This window comes from Terrapene carolina, unplaced genomic scaffold (assembly GCF_002925995.2).
Source record: "Terrapene carolina triunguis isolate 2854851 unplaced genomic scaffold, T_m_triunguis-2.0 Scaffold583, whole genome shotgun sequence".
Lineage (NCBI taxonomy): Eukaryota > Metazoa > Chordata > Testudines > Emydidae > Terrapene > Terrapene triunguis.
Genome location: NW_020664934.1, coordinates 1,253,431 through 1,263,005, shown reverse-complemented (window position 1 = coordinate 1,263,005; position 9,575 = coordinate 1,253,431). Strand labels below are relative to the sequence as shown.

At 43.4% G+C, this 9,575-nt stretch overlaps 1 protein-coding gene across 2 annotated transcripts in view; it reads left to right on the top strand.

Moving 5' to 3' along the window:
- Positions 1-4,177: 4,177 nt before the first annotated feature.
- LOC112112167 (endothelin receptor type B-like) overlaps positions 4,178-9,575 on the top strand; it is a 31,255-nt gene continuing 25,857 nt past the window's right edge. For both annotated transcript variants that reach the window (XM_024207954.2, XM_024207951.2), the window contains exon 1: positions 4,178-4,342. The gene's annotated coding sequence lies outside the window, so the exon portion shown is untranslated. The remainder of the gene's footprint in view (positions 4,343-9,575) is intronic.

Here is a 9,575-nt window from a genome sequence, read left to right as displayed (position 1 = left end):
AACTAGCTTTCCATTCTAAGCTAGATTTGGAAACATCTCACCAGATTCCCAAACAATCCAATCTGCTGAAATTTCTCAGGTGTGTCTTTCTGCCAGAGGACAATCAGATTTCAGGTTAATAAAGCTTGTAGCTTGATCCTGAGGTTATAAATCAAATGGGAGTTAGAAAGATGAGAGGCTTTTTGCTTTTCCAAAATGCCTTGACAAACCACCAGGAAATGCACAATAGGAAGTAGTTAGTAGGACTTTTCTTCTCTCTCTGACTCATATGGTATTCTTACATGCATATTGTACCTTTCCCTCCAAAGTGCTTTATTAACTGTGCCCCAAATCTTTGCCTGCAGATAAGGAGCACACTGTGCAACTCAAGAGTAGGGGGGTATGTTGAGCCACCTTTTGGGTCCCCTGATCATGCAGCTGCTGTTTGCTTTTTGCTGCAGCCTGGTGACTACTCTTTTGCCAGCTGCTTATGGTCCCAAGAAACCATAATGGCAGCCAGGTATCAGACAGCCTTAAGGGAACTCTGGGCATAGCCCTTTTTCCCTGGCTGGCCATGCCTCCATTTCAGCAACAGGGAGGGGGATGGCTTAGCAGTTGGTATGCTGGTTCTGTGATACACAGGATCCCCCTATGCTGGGATAATCTTCCCATGGCTGGGTATATCTACCATGCAGAATCACATAGTAAGGCCCTAATGTAGGAAAGAATCTGGCCTTGTACTTCCATCACTCTACTGTGAACCATGGCAGTGTTTAATAGTGAACAGCACCATTACACAATCGCTGAGGGCAGGGCATGAAATAGAGCATGCGTCCAATTAAAATTGCAGCAAGAATATTGGGATGAAGGAGCTAATTACTGATTTTGGCAGTTGGCCAGAATACCACAGTGAACATTGCTACTTTTACAAATAGCCCAAATAGGGCTCTAAAGACAACTAGAACCTCAGTTTTTTGTCTCATCCAAAAGAAAACCTCCATCCCCTGTCACTATTGGCTCAGTACTGAGTTAGAAGACCACCACCAACACAGCTTCCTACCACTACTAGGACATCCCCAATCTACGTGCTGACTAGTAGAGATAAAAGCTTTCAGGTGTGGCAGTTTTCAGTCAGAAAATGCTGATTTGATGGAATCTAAACATTCTGGGGGCATATGTTGATTTGTCAAAACTTTAAACAGAAACTAGTTCCCTGCCTGACTGTCCAGCTCCCTGGTGCACTGGACTCCCAGGCTGCTTGGCTCCCCAAGATACAGGCAGTTGGGAGCTGGGGCTCTCTAGAAAACCCCAGGGCTCCAAGTGGCTGGCTGGCTTGGCACAACAGACTTTTTTAATCTTGGGTGTCAGAAACCTGCATGCTAGCCTGACAGCCATAAGGCCAGTGCCCACTTCTCTGCTCCCTCACTGATCTGCTAAACACATTCCCTCTGTCCTCAAGCAGCCTTTGGAGACTGAGCTAACAGTCCCACATCCCTTTCCCCTCTCAGACGTGTTTGCTTCCTGTCTTCGCGCTTCGGCTCTAACAAACATTTTCAATCAAAGTGGAGAGTAAATGACATTGGTTTCAGATAATTTCTCTGTGCCTTCATTTCTCCATGGTTCTGTGATGTTCTTTCCTGGCTCCAAATTCTCTCCCACTGGCCCTTTCATTCAAGAGCTAGTTTCAGCTGGATTTTTTTAGTTCTCTGTGTTAGAATCAGTCACAGATTGATTTGCAAACAGAAAAATGAAGAGTTCCTGCCCCTCTCGAGGAGATTCATGTCAAAATTACATGAACTGAGCCTCCAGCTGGCATGCGCTAGCAGTGATTTTGGCCACATCTGCAGCCTTTGCTAGTGGACTAATGAACACATAGGAGGTGTTCACAAGCTGAAGTAACAATCAGGAAATCCAGTGAGAGCTGGCACAGCTCGGTGGGTTTGTACAGCACTGCTTCAAGTGATCCTTGGCTCTAGTGTCTGTGCATTTTCTCAGCCTGAGCTTCTGAGATGAATGACTCCGAAGTCCCCAAGAGAAGTTTCATTGCCTTATACCTGATCTCACCATTGTGGTGTATTTAAAAACCGTGTTGAAATTATAGACTCTCGCTTAAATTTCAGGGATGCATGTGTCTAGCAGCAGTCAGTTTGCTGCAAGCCTAGAGTGAGGTGAGGTGAGTTGTGCCTTTGATTTAGTGAGCAGCCTGATTTTTCTCTGTGTGTCTTGTGTGTTATCACTCTGAATTCTAAGAAAGTAGTGTCATACTGCAACCTTCCAGCAAGAGTCTTTTGTGTTTTTATCTAACTTCTCTGTGTGTGTGCTGTCAACATAAAAAGCCATGAAAACATGAATCATTCCTGGTTTGGTCAGAAGGTTCGACTCATGAACTTTAGCAAAACTTTTGGTCCCTGTCTTGAGTTTCGAGTCGTAAGGACACCACAAGCCAAGTGATTTTTCCATGATTTGTGGATTTTGTAGTACAAGTTTCATACCTCAGTCAAATTTCATACTTCTGGGCATAAGTTGATTGCCTGTCTGGCTTAAGAAGGAAATTTCCCCTTAGAAGTAGGTGAGCCAAGGAGACTTTTGATCTAAAGGGAGAAAATTGAAATCTGCAGTCCTGAAACAGGTTTGGTCAAGCTGCCAATCCGTCAGTGGAAACATTTAATTTGAGATCACCCTTACCTCTGGGCATGAGGGGAAGGAATTTCATGAAACAACCTTGCAGTCTTCACCAGAAGCACACAAGTGTTAGCCTCCATAGGGATGGCTGGTGGAAGTAGGCCAATCCCAGGAACAGGCTCTCTGTTGCATTACTGGAAAAGAGGATTTTGGTGGGACTTTGGGGACTTTTTTTTCTTTCTTATATTTTTGGATGTTGTAACCTTGAAGAAGTGGCAGTTCATAGTTATTTGGTTTGCCAAGGTGCTGGACTAGACAGACCAATGATTGGCTCCATTATGAGTAACCCTCTCTTCACCATCCTCCAAGGCATGAGCTACTTTAATGGCACTAGTTATTGTCAAAAAATGTGGTCTATAGGAAGCAGAAGGCAGATGATTCTGGGCATTTCTGCTGCAGACGTGCTGTCTGTGGCTGGAGTTACTTACTAGCTGGGGTTTCCATACACTGAAAGCAGCCATAAACTTCCAGTCCAATCTATTTTGGGAAAATAACAAAACAAGACCCAACAAAAGCAGAAGCTACATGGGAGAACACACTGTGTGCGACTCCCCCATAGCTGAGGTTGCTAGACAGACTCTTGGAGTGTAGTCAGTGATCCAGTCCATGACTGCTGACTCCAGACCAGGACATAGGGAGATGTTAGGTAGGTCAGTCTGTGATCCAGAGAAAATCACAGGTCTGTCTGTCTGCAGCAGCCTCAATCAAGAATTCCCTTTATATTCATTACAGCTGAGTCCTGTCTCTTCCCAGCTGCAAGGGACATTAGCATTCACCCTCTCAGCCCCTCCAGATGGACTCTTCCCACTCAGGAGTGCTTGACTTTCTTCCTAAGTGGGGCAGCCAAGGCTGTCTCCAGTGGGAGGCAATCAGCTGAGCTGCCATCTGCCCCTCTGTCACACTCCTCCATCAGGAGTGCCGGCCTGGATGGAACGTCTGGATCCTGCCTTACTCACCCCTTGCTGGGCTCAGGTGCTAATGGACACATCACACCTGGGCTGGAGCATACTCTGGTGACACATTCCTGGTGCAGAGGGAGCAGGCTATCAGCTTATGGGAGCAACCGGTTTTGTCCAACCCTTGGCAGCAGGGTGTGTATCTCTTCAGCACCCTTTCCCCAAACAGGCTCAGCTCTGGCTGCAACCTGCACTCTAAAAGACGGTTATACAACGCAGGAATTCGGGCCCCATTACAAAAATGCTCCAGTGCAGTATCAGGCCAGCTATGTTTCTTGCAATAATGAGGCGTCCAATCCAACCTTCCGTCTCCACACCCCCCCACCCCCGCCTGTGGATCCCTCCCCCTCCTCCTTCCTGCCTGCAGCACACTATTTGTTTATTATTTTCATCTCCCTTATGAGAGCTATCCTGTATTTTTCCCACTTCCCCCTCCTCCTCCAACCTCACCCTGGCCTTCAACCATTGGCTGTAGTGCTGGTGTCCGGGGGGCACCGAGGAACTGCTATATAACTAACCACCCCATTCAAAGCCACTTCAGCAGGTAATGAGCAGTCAGTCTCGGCGACAGCATCCTTTCCCAGCTCATGCACATTAAAGAAAATTCTGGGATCCAACATCTTTGGGGCCTCCAGACCAAGCCCAGCTGCCTATCCAGAAAGAAGGAGCCATTAGAGTGAATGAAATTAACCCAAGGAGCCTCTGAGTTCCTAAGGACGAGGAAGGTAACTTAATTCTGACGAAGGCTATGTGGTTCCATGCTGTGTTTTGCAAACAAGCCAATCCAACAACTGAACCTCCTAATAAGAACTTTTGCATGTTTGAATGTCATTTTCCCTCTCTCTCTCCCATCCCTGCTCTGGACGATAAGCTAAAAAGGAGGTTGAGAACTGCTCAAGATGTTCCTGAGATGTGTATGAGAAAGAGGGTGTGAGCAATAAGTCTTTTGGAAAGTAAGAAAGGGAGTTCAGCAGTTTATAGGGCAAACCCTGCATTTGTCCCTTGTTTGTGTAGGAACCTGATTGTTTTCAGACCCAATAGACAGCTGGGCATGTGATGTTAATACTCTGCCCTTTATTTCAGTTATCTTTCATGCCAATAGGTGTTTATCTCCAGAAAGGTTCTTACCCTGTTGTCTGCTGCATAATATGTCAGGTTTGTCCAGGAAGAGCACACACTGGCAGTGCTGCTGGCTAAAGCAGGTACATACAGCTGTCCCCCTGAAATCAGCATGCCATCACACAGCAGGTAGATAAGGGAGGGGCTGCATCAAAGTGAATGGCTAACTAAGGCTCTAGTGCAGGGGTCGGCAACCTTTCAGAAGTGGTGTGCCGAGTCTTCATTTATTCACTCTAATTTAAGGTTTCGTGTGCCAGTAATACATTTGAATGTTTTTAGAAAGTCTCTTTCTATAAGTCTGTAATATATAACTAAACTATTGTTGTATGTAAAGTAAATAAGGTTTTAAAATGTTTAAGAAGCAATGCACTAGTGCATGAGACACAGAAAGTGACACTGACCAGTCTATTTTCATTGTTGGAGCTGAGTGAAACGCAAGAATTACATTGGAAAAAACACAAAATCAGAAAGGAACCATTAGGAGAAAGCCCATTAGGATTTAGTAGGAAATGCTGCTAACCTTTGAAGAACATTTTTAACCAACCCACAGATTTCTAGCGCAAGGATATAATTTTCTGTTACCATCTACAAAATGGTTTAAAGATTCTACAGAGAGGATCTCACTCTCCATTAAATTCTCTAGCTTTCTACAGAAATTTCTGTATACCACTGTTGAAATTCTGGAGAACCGTATTGGTTTAAGTCCTATTACTTTTCCAAAAAAAGAATGTAAATGATTCTGTCAGTATGGTAGTTAATGGAGTTGTTATTTGGAGAATGATTATTTTTTTTATTATGAGGAGTATAGCATGGTCCAGGGATTTTACCCTTGGCTTTTTAAGTTGACTTGCTGGGTGTCTTTGGACAATTTTCTTCCCATCTGTGCCTCAATTACCCCATCTGCAAAATTAGGATGATGAAGGATGGACCATATCCTGCACCTATTAGTCCTATAAAGAGATGTTACAATGATTACTTATCTGGATGGTCTCCCTTTAAAAGAGATTGTATTGCTTCAGACCAGCATGCTAACATTTCAGGCACTCACAAGAGCCTGGAAATATAAATCAACAAAGACACATTTTCATTAACTTTTGGACTTTCAGACTTTTAAGACCAAGCAGGAACAGTCGCTGCTTTCAGTTAATTGTTTTACAAGCACCTTGTGGGAAAGGATATGTAGGCATTGGAACTGCCTGATCACTCCCCCCTTACTCACATGAGCTGTCCCATTGAAGTAAATGGGGCTGCACTCTTGCATAAGAATTGTAGGACCAAAGGCTGGCAGAGCAAAAGGGAGCAGAATTCGGTAGCAGGCAGCTCTTGTGCTAATTACAGCTGTATGATAACAGATTTTTTGGTTTGTTGGCAATTAAAAAGTTTCAGGTTGAATAAAACATTTCATTTTGATTTTAATGTAAACAATAAAACTAAAGGATATTCATTTTGAATTGAAAAATTGAAACATTTTGTTTCAAAATTGTCAAAATGAAACATCTGCATTTTTAAAAAAAAAATTCTAAGGAAGCAATTTGGGAAAAGTGACACAAATTTGCAAAATGTTGCAGTGACACCGAATCGGCATTGTTTTCCAAACAAGATTTCACTCAGCTCTAGTGCTAATGTAATTAAGGGAGTGTGTAGCTGTGTTTGGTGGGTGTCCCTCTGCTATCTGGTTAACAGCTGATAAATGTCTTTCACTCCACTGAGTTGCATATGTATGGATCCCCCACTATCAGCCATGTTGGAATCCTGGATCCTTAGTGTCAAAGCACAGACCTCTACTGCTTGAGCTTAATGAGCAACTCTGTTGGCTGGCAGCATCTATTAGCCTATAGATGGACTAGCCCCTAGAGGGGGACACAGAGCATCTAATCAGTATCTTACACTAGCCTGGCACAAAGTGCTACAAACAATTAAATAATATTGGCAGATAGAATTTTCAAATATATAATTTTGTCTGGCTAAATGCTGCCATTTTCTGGATGTGACATAAAACCAAGGTCATGACCACTTGATGTCATTAAAGATCTTACATCACTTTTTGCATGAGATGGGGTATTAGCCATAGGACCTTATATACTATGATGATCAATAGATGGATTGATGTCCTGACTGAATTCCCAACTGGGATATATTATATTCTGCCTAAAATCCCAACTGAATGCCCTTGCAACTGAATATGCCCTTGCAACTGAATATGATCTTCTTCACTTCCTGTCCTAAACTGTTGTGCAGTTTTTCAGTTGCTGCTCTTCACCACAGTGGTGGATGGAGTGTTGCGGGCATATAGTTTATCCATTCGTTATATTTATAAAGCTGTTTGGGCCCCTTCTGGATGAAAGTCACTATGCACATGTGCAATCATTAGCATGAATATTTTAGTACACAGAAGCATCCCAGTTATCAGCTGGTGAAAAAATTGATGGGGCACTTTGACGACTTCTCCTCTATCATAAGCAGTTACAATACAAAGAAATTGTCTTTAAAAAGTATCTTTTATTACTAATCCCTTTAATAAACTCTACAGCAATTTGAATTCTCCAGCATCACTTAGAAGATCCATTCTGTGATTAAAAGATTTGATTAATTTTTTATTATCCATATTTGGCATATAATGAGAAACAAATGCTATAATCTCCCTCCCAAAGTTGTTTGTTTACTATTTAAACTACCAAGGACTCAATTGCCTTTAGGATTAGGGTGTTAAAAGGAAGGAGAAACACTTTGTGGAATGGTTCAATTTCAGTGAACTTCCAGCAGAACATAAGCAGAGTGCAGACTGCCCCAGAACTTGTGAGCCCGGGGCTTCTAAGGTCTGCAACTCTAGGTCAGCCGGCTATCTAGGCTCCCTGCCTCCCAACAAGGGTGTTGTTAGTTTCACTGCAGCTATTCAATGGTGGGCAGTTGTGAAACCGACAAGAATCAATCCATTTCAGTCAGCAGTGACTGCAGGTAGGCAGCAGGGAATCCAGGAGCATATTTCATTTCAGAAACACTAGACTTTGTGGGATTTCAGTTCTATAAAAATGCTCTAGTTTTAGCTTTTTTGTCCCAATTCAATATAGAAAGGGGAAAAAACACCCCCTCCTTCTACCTCTCCTGGGCCTTCCCTATTCTGAGACCAAGCAGCGCACCTTGTCACTACCCTTTACATCCCTCCCAGTCCCTGGCCCTCATCTCCATGCCCCAACTCCATACCCCTTTCCTGGAATCTTGGCCTGCCACATTTCTCCTTTCACCCCATCCCTTACCAGTACTCTGAATATCCCTGTCACAAATGGTGCCCATAATTTAACAAGCAACTTGCTGGAGGTTATAGTCTTACTGTGACTCCTACTGAAGTCAAAGCTCCCCTTGACTTTACTGGAGGAGCGATCAAGCCCTATACCACTTTGTACAATGTTAAATACAGAAGGCCAAGTTCATATCTATTTATCTAATCAGCAAGGTATTGCCCTGGTACATCACAGGTGTTAATTGTGTTATATTAGGCTCAGTCTGTTGTATGGTGGACTGTAGTTATCTAAAACTTATTTTATAATTGCAACTAGCTAAAGCAGGAGGAAGGATAGTCATGTAATTATGGCAATTGTGTAGGAGTCAGGAGACCTGAGCTGTAATCCTGGCTCCACCATGCTTTTGTTGTGTGAGTTTGGAGAAGTCACGTGCTATCTGTGCCATTTTTCTCCTCTGTACTATTAACCTACTGCCTGGGACATTGTAAGGTTAAATGGCTCAGTGTTTTGAAATCCTGAGATGTGCGCACTGCTATTGTAAAACAGTGCCCATGAGCTGGGAAGTGGAATAAGCACTAATGTGTTTTATTTGCTTTATGGGAGCACCTAGAGGTCTCAACTGGGAGGTGAGCACCATTGTGCTATCATTCATCAAAGCAGCATATTGCTTTGGGAGAGTTACATGTATCCGCTAATATTTAACATGAATATTGTGGGAGATTCTGAAATTAAGTATTGCAATTAAAGAACTATACCAATAGAGGGGGAAAATATTCCCCCACCATATTAATTGGTATTAGATGTTTGGTTTAAACACACCGTAGTGGGAGAAAATCTTGTGGTCTATTCCCAGCAAATGTGGTCTATTCAGGGATGGATTCAGCCACATGGTTTCTTTTAGTACTACAGGGAGCCAGGGAGTGATTAAAATGTGCATGGAGCATGCTGAAAATGGATCTTTAGCTGCTTCACGACTGCCTCACACAGCTGGGATGTTGGACAAATCTCTACTGGCTGGCTCCAATGCCTACTGAAGACCATGGGAATATCTCCATTAGCCTCAGGTCCAGTTCCAATGGGACAGTGGACACTTCAGAGACTGTCATAATGCAGTGCTGTTGTGTGGGGTGTGGAGAAGGGGTTTACATCGGGTGTTACCAAGGCTATCAAAGAGGAAGGAAGATCCATTGGTTAGGGTGTTAGCCTGGGATGTGGAAAACCCAGGTTCAACTCCCTGCTCTCCCAGGCACTTCCTGTGTGACTTGGGGCAAGTCATCTCATCTCACCGGCCTCAGTTTCCCCTCTATACCATGGAAATAACAACACTGCCCTGCTACACAGGGGAGTTGTGAAGATAAGTATATATTAAAGATTGTAAGGCACTCAGATACTATGGTGATGCCTAAGCTAGATGGATATTACTGCTGCTCTCTTACCGACTAGCATTTCTTCTGGGTTTTGGAATCGGAGAAGATTGTTTAGAGATAAACTCGGATGTAATTATCTGAGACCAAATTATAGATGGAAGGAGTGTGGGGGCATGGGATGACAGCCAGCAAGATATAAAAGACAGGCCTGAGATCAGTGCTTGTTGGCAAAC